At 43.5% G+C, this 15926-nt stretch overlaps 1 long non-coding RNA gene across 2 annotated transcripts; it reads right to left on the bottom strand.

The window, feature by feature from the left end:
• Window positions 1–1830: 1830 nt before the first annotated feature.
• Window positions 1831–14289, bottom strand: LOC122173935 (uncharacterized). Of its 2 annotated transcripts, none has more exons than XR_010592943.1 (3): window positions 14144–14289; window positions 12557–12629; window positions 1831–1955 (listed from the first exon to the last, which is right to left on the bottom strand). It is a non-coding gene; the product is annotated as an uncharacterized LOC122173935 (long non-coding RNA). The 2 variants fall into 2 exon arrangements; XR_006174988.2 differs by lacking the exon at window positions 1831–1955 and adding an exon at window positions 4947–5059.
• Window positions 14290–15926: the final 1637 nt, after the last annotated feature.

Here is a 15926-nt window from a genome sequence, read left to right on the forward strand (position 1 = left end):
GGAAATCTTAGCAAAAATTTCCTAATCTAAACAAGGCGATAGAATCTTTGCCATGGAGTAAGCCATTATTTCCTAATGATATGGCCCTTATTTGCCATGTTCCAGATGGCCACTGTATCAAAAGGAAACAACAGTTTGTTTAAGGAAGGTGGTGAGAGTGAAGGTTGTTTACTATAAGAGGTGTGGGGAAGGTAAGAGAGAAGAGAGAAAGGGGCAGTGAGAAAGAAGTGGAAGAGAGGGTGTGGAGGATGCATAACTTTTAATAATCCAGCTGAGTTTAAGGGCATTGTCTAAGAAAAGAGCCTGTTTGCTCAACCTGTATCCAGGATGAATGGACAGTGGCCCTGGGCCTCAGTCCAGCTGAACAGCTTGTGCATTCCCAGATCTGTTTGAGCTGGTCAGAGGGATACTAAGAATGTCTCTGATATTTCCAGACTTGGTTGGGTTTCAGGCCTATACATTTAGTTATTTTGTTTTTTTATTTTAATAGCATTTTTTATCTCCCATAATTTTAAAATTGTAGTATCATGGCCCAAACATTCCATATCAGAGCTGGAAGGTCAATAAAATTACTGTTTTGACTGTAATTGTGTTCTTATCAGAGTTAGGAACTGATACCACTGGCAAGAGAACAGCATGGTATTGGCAGACACTAGGTAAGTTTCTGCCATTCTTGATTTACAGCACTCCTTGGTGTTCTTGACCTGAGGCCCACCCACTGCTCTGCCAAAATAATCTAACTCTTGATTTGCAGAATTCCATGTGTGTCTAGTTTTGAGGTACTCGCACAGCTCTGTCAATTCATCTCAAGACACAGTGAATTCATCTTGGACAACAAAGACCCACCACTAGGACACACAGTTCTTCAACCACCTCTCTTCAAACACACATTGAAAGAGTAAACAGAAACATCTGCATTGCTAGATCAGACCAATGGTCCATCCTGTCCAGCATCCTGTCTCTGACAATGGCCAGTACCTGAGGGCTCAGGGGAAGATTCAAGAAACCTCCCAATGGACAATTGTGGAATAACCTGCCCATAGAGAAGTTTTTTCCTTACCCCTGTCTGTTAATGATTATTTTATGCCTGAAATCAGAGGATATATTCCGTCTATGTTTTGTAAAATTCTGTTGTGATGAAAGTGGAGCTGCCCTGTAATAATGTATGAATACTGTATGTTGACCTGTTTATTGGGATGTTTACGGAATGAATATATTGGTTTAGTTTAATGGGGGACTGTAAAGAAAACAAGCAGGAAAGGGAGAAGAATAGCTCACGATAAGCCATTTTTCAGCAAACACTTGAGAGAGAATGCCAGGATTAGAAAAGGCCTGAGAACCAAAAGATCAGAAGGACTCTAGCCATGTAAAAGGGGATTTTCTTTCAAAAGGGGGGGGGTGCTCTTGGAGGGAGTTTTTTGGGTGGACCAGACTGACACAGGATGCTGCTGGGGAGCAGGGGATGTCTGAAGAAGTTAGACTTGCCTCGTCACCCTCACAGGATGGTAACTGATTATCCTCTTTCAAAACCTCCTCAAAATTTCCCTTTCCATGATGCCTACAAAAAACTTGATTATGGTTAAGTTGCTGGTATGCCGAGGCCATTGTCTATCATGCTGACCAATATTATCTCATTGTTTCTTTGTACTCCCTTATCTGTCTATATCCACCTATTGTCTGTTGTCTTAGATAGTAAGCTCTTTGGACAGACGCTGTCTTTCTGGGTGGTGTTGGTACCACGTCTAGGACAATGGGGTCCTGATCCAGGACTAGGGATTCTACACACTACTGTAATACAAATAATTATTACAAATCTTTAGGTAAGAAAAACATGCATCTCGTCACGATAGACACCACAGGTCACATGCTCCTGAAGGAAAGAACTGCACATGCTGAATCCAGTCAGACCTGCTGGGTCAGCAGAGTTGATATGCAGGATACTTGAGCCCAGGGCCCTAAGAGAAAGAGAATTTTTTAATTCCTCCCCAGTAGAGGTAAAGCCTTGAGGCCTGAGACTGAAGCGTGCACTCATAGACCAGAAAGGGGGCAGAGATGCAGCTAGCCCTGAACCATGACAGCTGTCTAATGGAACTGTGGATGTTCACTTTAAGTTCTTGGCCTCAGTGTCACCCACTGACAGTAAGTTCCAAAGGTGAAGTATATTTTGTGTAAAAAATTATTTCCTATGATCAGTTTTAAATTTGTTGCATTTCAATTTCTTTTAATGTCCCCTTTTTTCCTGTATTATGAGCAGGGATCCTAGTTTTCCATGATAAAAATCCCCAAATTCTCTGATAAAAAAACATAAAAATCTGTGTTTTTCCATGATTAAAAAATGAAATCTGACAGCGGGAGCCCCACCACATGGGGCTGTCAGCTGAGCCCCTGCCACCCGGGGCTGAAACATCAATTTTCCATAGTCCTGTGTGTGTGATGGCAGCACAGGGTTCTACTGTATATGTCAGGGTTCGGCAACGTTCGGCACGCGGCTTGCCAGGGTAAGCACCCTGGCGGGCCGGGCCAGTTTTATTTACCTGCTGACGCGGCAGGTTCGGCCGATTGTGCCCCCACTGGCCGCGGTTCGCCGTCCCGGGCCAATGGGGGCCGCGAGAAGCCGCGGCCAGCACATTGCTTGCCCGCGCCGCTTCTTGCTGCCCCCATTGGCCCAGGACGGCGAACTGCGGCCAGTGGGGTCCGTGATCGTCCAAACCTGCCGCGTCAGCAGGTAAATAAAACTGGCCCGGCCCGCCAGGGTGCTTACCTGGCGAGCCGCGTGCCGAACGTTGCCGACCCCTGGTATATATTTTTATTTTTTCCACAAAATATAAAAACTAAAGTGTCTCTGTAAAAATGCAAATTTTGCATTTTTCCATTGCAAACAGATTTCTAGCATCCCTGGTTATGAGGAGTATCTTATTTACCTTCTCTGTACCAGTCATTATTTTATATATTTGTCATGTCTCCTCATATTCATCTTTCACTAAACCAAACTGTCCCAATCTTATCACACTAGCTCCAGATAGAATTTTTTCCAGGTCCCGTATAATATTCATCCTCCATCTTTGAATCTTCGCTAAGATTTCTCTGGTTCTGCTCTATTTGATTCAAAACAGAGTGGCCAAAAGCAAATACAGTATTCCAGGCACTGTCCCCTTCAAGGTGCCAAGCGCTCTGGCCCCAATCCAGCACTCAACTTATGCTTAGCTTTAACCACTTACTTCAGTGGGACTCCTCACACATGTACAGGTAAGCAGGTGCTTGAGGGCTTTGCTGCATTGGGTGCTCAACACGTTACTGGCCTGAGCTCCAGGTGAGGATGTCCCATTGATTTATAGAATGGTGTAATATTTCACTATTTCCAGTCCCATTCATTAAAGCATTCTAACATTCTGTTTGTTTGCTTTTTTGACTGCTACTGTATATTGAACAGCAGACTTCCTTGCACTGTCCATATTGATGCCCGTCTCCTTTTGTGATTGTAATTGTGTGGGAATTTAAAACCAAGTAATATATATTAAGAGTTCAAAATATTCCTCCAAATGTACATTACGTTGCATTTTTCTCCTTTGATTTTGATTTACCTTTGTGTGGCCCATTCACCTTGCTTTGTTAGGTCCCTGTGAAGTTCTTCAGTCTTCTTAGTCTTGACTAACCTAAGTAATTGTGCGTCGTCTGCAAAATTTGCCACCTCATAGCTTACCTGTTTTCCCAGATAACATGAATACAGTAAACAACCACCAGTCTCCTAGTATGGAACTTTGTGGCACCCTGCTGAAAATAGACCCCACTATCCATGGAATGCATATTATAAAGGCAAAGCCTATCCCTTCTATGCTGAAATTCCAGTATTTCATTGTAAAGAAATTGACAAATATTCTCTCGCTCTGGTAGTCTCTTCCCAGAAGAGGCCTTGTGTTCTTTTAGGTTGGAGGCTGAACTCCCACACAGAGTAATATGCTCTATTCACTGTCTATAGCCACAGCACATCGAGGGACATGGCTCCCACCATCCCTATGCCACAAATTCGGAAAGATAGCTGTATAAATGAATTAACAGGTGTGGTACAGCTGTTGTGCTGCTTCAGTATGATCCTAGTGCTTGAAAGTTCTGCAAACATTTTTCATGTAAACAGATTTGTATGCAAAATGATTGTTTCCCTGGCAGGATTCCCATTACACCACAGTGCAGAGCAAAGGTGGCCCAGGCAAAAGTGCTGCATACACAGGATTGAGGGCTCACCTGGACTAGCTTTTGGACTATCCAAAGCTTTAGCATTACTCAGGAACATGGTTAAAGTCCCACCTAAACTACAAAATGGAGCTGTGTTATAATCAGGTTTCCAGATGTGCTATTATATGTGGTATAGAGCAACCTCTGGAGAGAGTAGAAATCTTCTTAGACATAGTCTATCCACCTCCATACAAGCAATGGAGACTAGTGACATCTGAATGTGAACAGGCAAAAATGATAGCGTAAAAGTGCCACTTGGAGCTAGTTTACAGCAACTGGTAAAGATCACATAGTGTTAGGTGCCAAATAGGGCTGGCAAAGCTCCCCCTTCCTACCTGAAGGGCCCCCCCCCGCATATGAAACACATTGAGGTGACACTGGAGAGGCCAAACCCAACGCTTTCAGTCACAGGGAGTTGTCAGTGTGTAGGCTGGCTTCTGTCCAAATATTCAGCAGGTTGAACCAGCTCTCTTGGGAAAACAGCCGGGTGTTGAAATCTGAGGGGCCCAGCAGTCTCATTCCAGTGAGTTTCCTTGTTTGCATATCCTGGTTGAGAACAGGAACCTCTCTTCTTTATATGGGAGGTAAATGTATGTACTTATGAAGGCTTGATGACCCACCTCCTGTTGGTAACAGCCAGCTTTTTCCTGGAACAATGCCAGGTTGTGAGCATAAATTCCTCCTCTCACTTCCAAACCACTTTCCACATTTGGGAAATCTCTTTCACTGGTTGGAAGCCCGTGGGAGTCCTGGTTTCACTGTTTGAAACAGCCCAATTATATCTCCCATTTGGATGCTCTCTCCTGCATCTCTTAACCAGAATCCTGCTCTGTTGAGAGACCAACAGTGAGAGCAAAGGGGGAAAAAAGGCCAAGTATTAGGAAATAGCAAAGGAGATTTTGCCTCAAACTAGCACATGCAACTTGCAAAACAATAGTTCAGAGATGAGAGATCTTAAAAACTCAGTCAGTGTCAGCAATGTCTTCCTCACCACCACCCCCCGACTGGATTTCATTGTACTGAAAACTCACTATAAGGGTTACGGACAACAGAGATAGTGGTCTGTGTGCTCAGGGAGGTACAAAACTACTGTGCATCTTTTGTGATGGCTTCATTCCAGTCACTTTGTTAGCTTTTAGCTGCACCAGGTCTTTGTGACATTGCTTGTGTGAATAGTCAGGCAGAGCTGGAGCCCTGCCTATACTAATTAAACAAACTGTGCGTCCTGCCAGTGCTTAGGAAGAGAGAGGAAACATGCAAGTTATTCAGACTGGAGCCCCTGTTGGGTGAGGAGCGCCTGCTAGAGATGGGCACATTGCAAAAGTTTCGATTTTTATCGGAGTTCGGGGAAGAGGAAATCCAGAAACTCTGGCTTTAAAGATGTTAAGCCCTGCCCTGTGTTGGTCAATTTTATCCCCTCTTGCCATTGCTTTGGCAGGTGGCTTGGTGTTTAACTAGCATTCACCTCTTTTCTCCCAAGAATTAAATAGTTCAGAGACACTACGGACATAAGTTAGTTACTAACTTTTTATTAAAAATTAACAGACTTAATAGTCAGTAAAATAATTTTCTGTTGTAAGTATTAAAAGAGGGGATGTCAAACACAATGAATAAAGGAAGACAGCAGTGTTGAGACAGTACAGATTATAAATGTACTGGGTATATTTTTTTTTAGAAAAGTTACATCATTTTTTTTAATCCATTAATTCCATTTGGCTTGAACACTTCAGTAGTTAATTGAAGGCAGGCAGTAAGTCTTTTCATTCTTTTATTTTGGTCAGCCACATTTCTATAGATATTTGTTTAAAATACCACTTAAAAAGTCATTAAAATTATTTATTGGCTGTCGTCAGAAGTATTCTAAACAGGTGTTTGTTTAATTTCAGGAAATCAGGACCTTATCCTACCGTTACAGTAATTGACATTTGGGGGATAAATCCCTGAAACAACACTTGCATCATTTTTTAAACATCAGTCTAATAATATATACATTTGCTAACCTAATATGGCACTGTGAGCAGTTGTCTGTCACACACATCCTGGAGATGAATGCATGGTTGTGCAGATGAGTCAATGGGAGGACTATTTTTGAGGGTCCCCTTACTTTTCACCCATCCCCTAAAAATATTAATTGCTTTATTTTCACAAACTAAAAACTGTTCCAACACAACACATACTAATACACTTGTAAAAAAGTCCACATTAAATAAGATTAATGGTATGTTGCGGGTAATAGTAAATCATGGCCCCCTTGAACTGCTTTTGGTTCTTATCAATTGTTTAGTCTACTTATGCCTAGGGGACACGGCTGGGTCCCAGAGAAGTGGAGAAGGGAAAGCATGTTACCTAGCCTTAAAAATGAGGAAAAAGAGGACCTCAGAAGTTATAGACCGGTGAGCCTAATTTCAATGTCTGGAGAGATACTGGAACAAATTGTTAAGCAATCATTTTGTAAGCCCCTAGAGGATGATAGGGGTTATAAAGAATAGCCAGGGAACTAGGGAAATGTGGTCTAGATGAGATTACTATGTGATGAGTGTGACGTTTTGGGGATGGTAAATGTGTGTCCTTACCGCAAGGGTGCCCCATTGTGCCCATATGTGACACATTGCAGGGGACTTGGCCTCTCTCTGGGGCTGGGGCCATGCCACCCAGCGCTGGGGTTAGGGGCTCACCTGGGGCTGGGGGCACACGGGTTGGGCCCAGGCGGGGGAGGGGTTGTGGGGGAGGGTGCTCTGGGCTCCTGCAGGGGAGGGGGAGTAGAAGAGGATGGTGAGGGGTGGGGCCTCAGGCAGAAAGGGAAGAGCCAGGGGTTAGCCTCCCGCAACGGCTCATTCACCGGCCGCCTATACATTTAGCCCAGTATCCTATCTTCCGACAGTGGCCAGTGCCAGGTGCCCCAGAGGGAATGAACAGAACAGGTCATCATCAAGTGATCCATCCCCTGTCGTCCATTCCCAGCACAAACAGAGGCTAGGGACACCATTCCTGCCTATCCTGGCTAATAGCCATTAATAAACCTATCCTCCATGAACGGATCTAGTTCTTTTTTGAACACTGTTATAGTTGTGGGCTTCACAACATCCTCTGGCAAAGAGTTCCACAGACTGACTGTGTGTTGTGTGAAAAAATACTTCACTTTTGTTTATTTTAAACATGCTCCCTATTAACTTCATTTGGTGACCCCTAGTTCTTGTGTTATGAGAAGAAGTAAATAACACTTCCTTATTTACTTACTCCACACCAGTCATGATTTTATAGACCTCGATCATATCCCCCCCTTAGTCATCTCTTTTCCAAGCTGAAAAGTCCCAGTCTTATTAATCTCTCCTCATACAGAAGCCATTCCATACCCCTAATAATTTTTGTTGCCCTTTTTGGAACCTTTTCCAATATATCTTTTTTGAGATGGGGCAACCACATCTGCATGCAGTATTCAAGACATGGGCCTACCATGGATTTATATAGAGGCAATATCATATTTTCTGTCTTATTATCTGTCCCTTTCTTAACGATTCCCAACATTCTATTAGCTTTTTTTGACTGCTGCTGCACATTGAGTGGATGTTTTCAGAGAACTATCCACAACGACTCCAAGATCTCTTTCTTGAGTGGTCACAGCCAATTTAGACCCCATCATTTTATATGTATAGTTGGGATTAAGTTTTCAAATGGGCATTACTTTGCATTGATCAACATTGAATTTCATCTGCCAGTTTGTTGCCCAGTCACCCAGTTTTGAGAGATCCTTTTGAGGCTCTTCGCAGTCTGCCTGGGACTTACATATCTTGAGTGATTTTGTGTCATCTGCAAATTTTGCCACCTCACTGTTTGCCCCTTTTTCCAGATCATTTATGAATATGTTGAATAGCACTAAAGATGGAGATTCCACCACCTCCCTAGGTAAAGCATTCCAGTGCTTCAGCACCCTCCTAGTTTTTCCTAATATCCAACCTAGACCTCCCCCACTGCAACTTGAGACCATTGCTCCTTGTTCTGTCATCTGCCACCACTGAGAACAGCTGAGCTCCATCCTCTTTGGAATGCCCCTTCAGGTAGTTGAAAGCAGCTATCAAACCCTCCCCCCCCCTTCTCTTCTGCAGACGAAATAAGACCAGTTCCCTCAGCGTCTCCTCATAAATCATGTGCCACAGCCCCCTAATCATTTTTGTTGCCCTCCGCTGGACTCTTTCCAATTTGTCCACATCCCTTCTGTAGTGGGGAGCCCAAAACTGGAAGTAATACTCCAGATGTGTCCTCACAAGTGCCGAATAGAGGGGAGTAATCACTTCCCTCAATCTGCTAGTAATGCTGCTACTAATGCAGCCCAATAAGCCGTTAGCCTTCTTGGCAACAAGGGCACACTGTTGACTCATATCCAGCTTCTTGTCCATTGTAATTCCCAGGTCCTTATCTGCAGAACTGCCAGTCTGTCCCCAGCCTGTAGCAGTGCATGGGATTCTTCCATCCTAAGTGTAGGATTCTGCACTTGTTCTTGTTGAACCTCATCAGATTTCTTTTCTACCCTCCAGTGTATCTATCTCTCCCCCCATCTTAGTGTCATCTGCGAACTTGCTGAGGGTGCAATCCATCCCTCATCCAGATCATTAATGAAGATGTTGGACAAAACCGGCCCCAGGACCAACCCCTGGGGCACTTCGCTTGATACCGGCTGCCAACTCGACATCGAGCCGTTGATCACTACCCATTGAGCCCGATGATCTAGCCAGCTTTCTATCCACCTTATAGTCCATTCATGCAGCCCGTACTTCAACTTGCTGGCAAGAATACTGTGGGAGACCGTATCAAAAGCTTTGTTAAAGTCAAGATATATTATGTCCACCATTTTCCCCATCTCCACAGAGCCAGTTATCTCATCATAGAAGGTAATCAGGTTGGTCAGGCATGACTTGGCCTTGGTGAATCCATGTTGACTGTTCTTCATCGCCTTGTGTATCCCTTGGGGGAGGGATAGCTCAGTGGTTTGAGCATTGGCCTGCTAAACCCAGTGTTGTGAATTCAATCCTTGAGGGGCCATGTAGGGATCTGGGGCAAAAATCTGTCTGGGGATTGGTCCTGCTTTGAGCAGGGGGTTGGACTAGATGACCTCCTGAGGTCCCGTCCAACCCTGATATTCTATGATTCTGTAGTCAAATAAACCTGTGCAAAGTGGTTGTGAAATCCTTCCAAAATACAATTGTAGCACTTGGCACAGATTTAAATGACTGCACACGGTACAGGGCAGGGAGGCCCTGAAACTATATTTCCAAAATCATTCACAAACTGTTTTTCTTACACAAATAGCTTGTGAACAATTCATCCTGAATATTCAGTATTCAGTGTTTGTTAGTTAGTCTAGTTTTGGCTTTAAGAAGGGCCAGGTGAGAGGGACAGGGCATAGTTTGGGATATTGTGGGGTAATTATTGTTTGTATTTGAAGACAGGTAAGAATGAGACCATGTCTACACTACCACTTATGTTGGCAAAACTTATGTCAGTCAGAGGTGTGAAAAACCTCCCCCCCGAGCGACATAAGTTTTGCCGGCATAAGCAGTACCCCAGTGTGCACAGAACTATGTCGGAGGGAGGTGATTTAACCATGTCGACAGGAGAGCTCTCTACCACCACAATAGAGCAGCTACATGAGAGATCTTACAGCAGTGCATCTGCATCGGTACAGCTATGCCATTGTAAGCTGTCTAGTGTAGACATAGCCTAATGTATTTATTTATGATTTGTGGTTTTATGTAATGGCAAGGCACATTAAGCCAACTTGGAGGATGCTTTGTGTTATGTCTAAATCTAAATTAGTTGTTTTTAACAGTGACTGATCAATGCAGTATGAATTTCAAAATTAGAACGTTACAACTGACTATAGAACTGAAAAATTGCTTTTAGCAAATACTGAAGGATACTTGTCATAATACTTGGTTTCAGTGAGTATTTGCACTACTACAGCTTGAATGCTTGAAAATGAAAATGAAAGGCTCATGGGAAGAGATAATTGTTTTAATCCAAATGAATATTTGTGGAATTTTTTCCCACTATTTGTTCAGTTCTAGTTTTTATTGTGAAATGTGGAACATTAATGCACAGAAATACTGCAGAGTTTTTGAAGAGGTATGAGGACATCTAGTGGTTGATGTCCCTAAGTACATGCTGAGATGATCTCCCTGTGGGATGTCACTCTCCAGAAAGTGCAACATGCAGAAAATAACAGTATTTGAGTTTTTAAAGCAAATATAGCTGCAGATGCCAAAAGCTAAAATTGTTCATGCTGTTTCAAAATCTGAAACTCATTAAGCATTCATTGATTCTCAGAATGGGTTTCTCGATCAGCACTAAGTGACATGGCCCCATTCCCATTGTGAAACATGTCTGAAAAGATGAAGGCTACGTTTTACACCTAGTACATTGGTGATAAAAAAAAATGGGTGTGTGCATGGGCCTGAATCTATTGAGAAAAGGATATTTTCTCCCAATACGGGTTATTAGGAGGAGGAATAACATTTTCTTTTGCCTTTGGAATAGCTAGGCCTTGAGCACCCGTGCCCCAGAATGCACTGTTCCTACAGACTATGTGAGATTTGAATTTGTAGCTATCAGGGCTGTTGGTTCCCTTCTAATGTCTGAAAAGGGGAGAGGGAAGGGTAGACTCTTCTCTCTCTACTCAACTTTGAGGTGGTATCAGAGGAGACCACTGCGCAGGTTTGGCAGATTTTCTGTGCAGCTCCTTGGTATTTTCAAATTTTCTGTGATCTGAATGGAGCACAAATTTGATTTGAATGTATGCTATAAAGATAAACTCACAGGCACATGCCTCTAGTGACAGACCCATGATCCTCCCTCAGCTATCAAATCCTTACAGTCATCTGTCTATGTCTGCTCAGGAACTCCTACAACCCAAACCAGCATAGCATCTAGTAACTGTAGGGAGTGGACACTTTTGGATACATTACCTGATTTTTCAAATTTGAAAATAACAGCAGTATGAAGTCTCAGAATGACCTCCAAATCAGCATGTATAACAGGGCAGAGGGGTGGCAGTGTTATGTACAACGCTCATACACTCTCCTTTCTCCTGCACCTCAGCTTAAGTCTTTGCTGAAGCACAGTGTTTTCCCTTTTCAGATTTTTCAGAAAGTATGACACAGAATTACCCTCTGGGCTATGTACATAAAATGCTGATACGATACGTAGGTGTTAGTACTTCCCAGTCAACTTCAAAGAGAGACTAAAATACAGTTTCTTAGTAAAACAAATATGTAATGCACAGAAAACATATATTTTAAATACTGTGAACAACTTTTAAACAAAAGTTTCTAAGAAATAAATCTACTGGTCTTCCTTCTACTGACTTTGCCCACATTGTTTCTGTTACATATATTTAACTATAAGGCTCCAACCTAACACTTACAGCCCTACATTCCTATGATTCTCTGTGGATTACAAGTACAATCTTCATTGTGTGGCACAAGAGCACTACATCCCAATATCAGACAAGGAAGTCACTGAATTCTCTCTGTGGTAATGAAGAAGCAAAGGTAAGATCTTCAACACCACTCCCCCCAGCGCTCCCCATCACAAGCTCCTTTATGCTGGGTAAAAGTGCTGGGGTGGTGTACACGGGCACAAAAAGCCCTGTAACTGGCTGGGGGAGGATTCCTCTAGCTCAGTCCTGGTAGACAACACTGTAAAGCTTTCTTCTGGGAATCCCGCACAAGCCCTAGGAGGTGGGGTGCAGCTATAGGCTTGTCAGGAATGGGGCCAGAGCACACAGTGCTTCAGAGATTCAGGCAGTGCTATGGCCCATAGTGGAAACTGCTGGCCTTGTTGAAACTTAGGACATCCTCAGCTTCCCCTTGGGGTGATATAAATAGAACATGTGACAGTGTGTATTTTATTCCACCACTCGGTACTATGGTGACCCTATCACTTGAGGGTGTATGCGGTGCAGCACACTGCACGTATTCCCATGCCTTGTCCATAATGTGAACCTCATCTCTGTAGGCACTGCTGCTACTTGACTCATTTGGACTCAAATAAATGTCCATAAAAGCTTTGGGACAGGGAACCATCTTTTCTTTCATGTCCGTACAGTGCCCAACACAATCACAGCACAGATCTTGATCTGCATGTCCGTGTGCCACTGCAATACCGATAATAACAACAACAACAACAACCAGAAATAAACACAACACAGGCAGGTCACCCAGTTTTCTCTTGGACTAAGGCACTTCCACAACATGCAGCAGTAATGCTATTAGAAAGACTATAGATAGAACAATAACAGGAGTGTGGCAGTACAAAAAAGGCTTTAGCTCACCTAGGTGAATGGTGATCCCTGCTGTTCCTCACCAGGAAGGAGATGCAAAGAGACACCAGGACTGAATGGAAATCTATGGTTTAAGGTGGGACACAGTATTTTAATGGCATATTCCAGCCTTGCAAAATTAAAGTTGCTCACTCACCTAGGAAAGTATTTCCTTTTTCAACATGAGCTCAGTAATCCCCAAGCTGTGGAATGGCTTCCCCCTTCTCTGTATATTTTTTCTGGAGTTTGCATGACCATTTCTGAATTTATTGAGGCCCCCTGTTCAGCCGGGTGTGCAGTCCTGTGGCATGCCCTCTTCCCCCTAGAAATGTCATGCGATGGGGTGGGGGTATAAACACCACACTAGTTAACCAGGGTTAACCGGTGCCTGAGCCCATTTAGGCCACTGTGTGGCACCTGGAGGGGTGTTAGGCATAATTGGTGATCAAACCCAACTGGCTCTTCATGAAAGAAGGAGCACAAGGCAGTGGAAAAGGGGTTAGAGAAGAAACCTGTGTGAGAAAGGTTTGGTATCAGACCTAGTGGGTCCTCAGATAGAAAGAAGTCTGGGAGGCTAGGGGCTGCAAAGTCTAGGCATGTTTTCTTGAGTTGTGGGAAGCTAGAGGCAATGAAGCCAAAGAGGCAGTGACAGTAAAGCTTAAGGGGTGCTTGGATTGAAGTTTGGAGGGGTAGGCTCCTGTGGCAGCCCCTGAGGAGGGAGTTTCCAGGGAGGAAGCTCTGTGAGGCCAAACTCTGAAATAAAAGCAGGAAGGAATTTTGCAGGCATGAGGCTGAGCCCCAGTAGGAAACCCTGAGGAAGGCGGCTGTGGGCCTTTAAGATTTCTTTGAATGGTTGACATTGAAGATCCTGGCTGAGGATCTGTGGGTCCTAATAACCGCTAGCCAGAGAAGCTGAAGACACTGGAACTTTAGGCATTGTTTTATGTAGACTTGAGAGTGGAGTACCCTGAAAGGTGTGTGGAACTAACACATGACCTGGCTGGACGCTGGAGGACTGAGTCATGAGAAGAAGTGGCCCACCACAGAACTAGCACAACTGTTGGCAAGGGGAGTTGGAGACAAAGGTGCTGCTACACCGTACCTAACCAGGAGGGCATGCATCTGCAGTAAGTCCAGTCTTCTACACATCACTAATCAAACACTGGTGGTAACTATAGAACATCTGAAATTCAGGGGTTAAAATGCAGTTGCTGACACACTGAGCTCCATCACTGTTAGTGGCTGCACTTATAATCTATCTTAATGTGGGCTTCATTTGTCAAGTGATAAGGCGGTTTAGCCATCCCAATAATAAACCAACAAAATAATCACAGTCCCTTCAGCAGTGTTTCTCTGTTTTAAATTAGAGAAGCTAGTCTCCAAGTCTTGCCAAGAAAACAAAGAGCTTCTGGGGGTAGGTGCTGACCATGAACCTTGCTATGCTTAACCTGGTTTCCCCATGGAAGAGACTTCTAGGATGCTGTATGTAGCGATTACACTATAGGTCCCACTTCATTTAAAGTGAAGACTGGAGACCTCAGTATGAAGGACTGGGTTGCTCAGAAAAGTTAGTGGAACACAGAGACTTTAATCTCTCACCTGTTGGTCTGAGTCCAGGCCAGGCTGGTGGTGGTGAAAAGCCGTCCCACATGATGGCCTTTTGCTGCTCCTGACTGTATGTGACCTGAATTTCCAGGCTGGAAGGATTACTTCTTAGTGGTCAGATGTCCACACCATTGTTGGTACAAATTGGTCCTTCTTGCTGTCATACAGAGATTAAAGGACAAGGGCTGTGGGCTACAGAGACTGAAACCCCCTTTTAGACACTATTACTGCATTGAATTACCTATTTTGGGGGGCAAGAGTGGTTGTCTCATATTTTTTGGTACCTTGGCATCTTCAGCTGCTGTCTTTCCCGCTGAGAATTGAGCTAGGAAGTAGAATTGTCAGAATTGGTGGGCTAATGACATAGAAGTAACACTGATAACTCACTTTCACACACATAATTATCTTTTCCCTAGGAAACTACAGCAGTTTGGCTTGTTTTTACTAGAGGATTAAACCTAGACTGTAAACTTTCTCTCTAGAGAATTGAAAGTACTTGAGTTTTCACCCTCCATGTCTCCCATTGTTCACTGTTGTTCAGACCTACTCTTGTCTGTTACAGAGTAGGTGATTAATTGCATTCATTTCTTCTTCACAGAAGCCCATGTTCATCACTACTCCTAAATTTCACAGAAAGCTCAGTGGAAACAGCAGCACTGAAGCATTTGTCTGTCTAGCAGCAAGAGGGTTAACTCAATGATTCTTAGGACTCTTCTTATGCACCAGAACACAAGAGGGGATGCTATTAGATACATGAAAGTGTAGATTCACTCAATGATCTACTTTTGGGATTTTATTTTCTATGGGTTTCCAGTGTGATTATTCCCTGTGGGGCAGGAAATGTGCTTACTAGAGAGGAACCACTGCCTGTTTGTCTAACTGGGGGTGCTGGAAAAAAGGATGTTGCAGAACTTCTCTCAAGTGTACTGTAATTCTGGTCAACACCTTAAAATGGACCCCAAGGGCCCAGATAATTGTGTCTTTTGATAGTGTGATGAATGTTCAAATACCTCCTAAAATTGAGAGCCTGACAATAGATCTTACGGGATTTTTCACAGGAGACTGGGTGTTAGCCTAATCAACCTGCTGAAATTCCAGTTTGGGGAACTGCATTTTGCCAACCTAAATTCCCTCTTCCAAATTAAATTGTGCTACGCAGTGCTGATGTTGGCAGTTAAATTACGATGTTCCCACTCAAGGGTGGCTACATTTCACTAGTGGGGATAAGGATTCCTATGTACACACACTGTGCAGTATGAGTAAAGTTTGTAATGTTCTTTTGGGTCCACATCTATGGAATAACTTTTATTAAAAAATTGGCTATTAAAGGGAGATATGATAGTGTATAAAATCATGAATGGTGTGGAGAAAATGCAAAAGGAAGTGTTGTTTACTCCTTTATGCAAGAACTGGAAATCACCTGATGAAACATTAGGCAGCAGGCTTAAAACTAACATAAGGAAGTGCTTCATCATACAACACACAATCAACATGTCGAACTTGTTGCCAGGGAATGTTGTGGAGGCCAAAAGTATAACTGGGTTCAAAATAATATTACATAAGTTCAGGGAAGGTAGGCCCATCAATAGCTATTGGCCAAGATGGTCATGGACACAACAACATGCTTCGAATGTCCCTAACACTGAGTGCCAGGGACTGGATGGATTACTCAATAATTGTCTTGTTCTGTTCATTCCCTCAAAGCATCTGGCACTGGCTGCTGTTGGAAGACCGGATGCTGGGCTAGATGGACCATTAGTCTGACCCAGTGCATCTA

The sequence above is a fragment of the Chrysemys picta genome, chromosome 15 (assembly GCF_011386835.1).
Source record: "Chrysemys picta bellii isolate R12L10 chromosome 15, ASM1138683v2, whole genome shotgun sequence".
Lineage (NCBI taxonomy): Eukaryota > Metazoa > Chordata > Testudines > Emydidae > Chrysemys > Chrysemys picta.